Source organism: Sinocyclocheilus grahami, unplaced genomic scaffold (assembly GCF_001515645.1).
Source record: "Sinocyclocheilus grahami isolate Dianchi unplaced genomic scaffold, SAMN03320097.WGS_v1.1 scaffold31.1, whole genome shotgun sequence".
NCBI classification, from domain to species: domain Eukaryota; kingdom Metazoa; phylum Chordata; class Actinopteri; order Cypriniformes; family Cyprinidae; genus Sinocyclocheilus; species Sinocyclocheilus grahami.
This window is the reverse complement of record NW_015505210.1, coordinates 2,593,440-2,594,093: the sequence shown is the minus strand read 5'-3', so window position 1 is coordinate 2,594,093 and position 654 is coordinate 2,593,440.

Here is a 654-nt window from a genome sequence, read left to right as displayed (position 1 = left end):
AAAAAAAAAACCTACAACCCTACTGTTTCTACTCAAACTACACATTAGAAAAAAAGAGAATCAAACAGAGACAATGAATACTCAATTTTATTTACGATTTCACTGTTCCAGACCAGCAGAAAAGAGGTCAATTCTTCTCTTTTAGCGCTTTTTGTATTAAATGATCTCAGCAGCATGTTAAACCCAAATGTTGGACTACATTGATTTTTTTCCTGAAAGAATGAGTGATTGCATTTGATAAATACTGTTTAGTATGGCCACACAGATGAGAAAGAGAGTAGAAATCATTTGAAGGCCTTGGAATGGTGGCATGTTAGTGTGTGTGCCTGTCTTCACGCTTTCAACACTCATTTTATCTGCAATCATGCCTAGACACGTCTCCTTTGTTACCATCACCATCCTTCCAAAGGTTCCAGACTTGATTCCTGATTCATACCTTGTATGAATGGCTTATTCTATAGGCAAGCCAATAAACACTTCCACAGTGGTCTTTCTGGCCTCCCTTCATGGGAATGAAGTTACTGTAGACATTGTGTAGTGGCATGTCAGGTCTCACACCACCATGCTTGCCCAAAGATGCTTAGGCAAACCCTTGAATCCAAAATGGACCCCAGCCTAAGATTAGAGAAGGTACTACTCTGTGATTAATGGAGT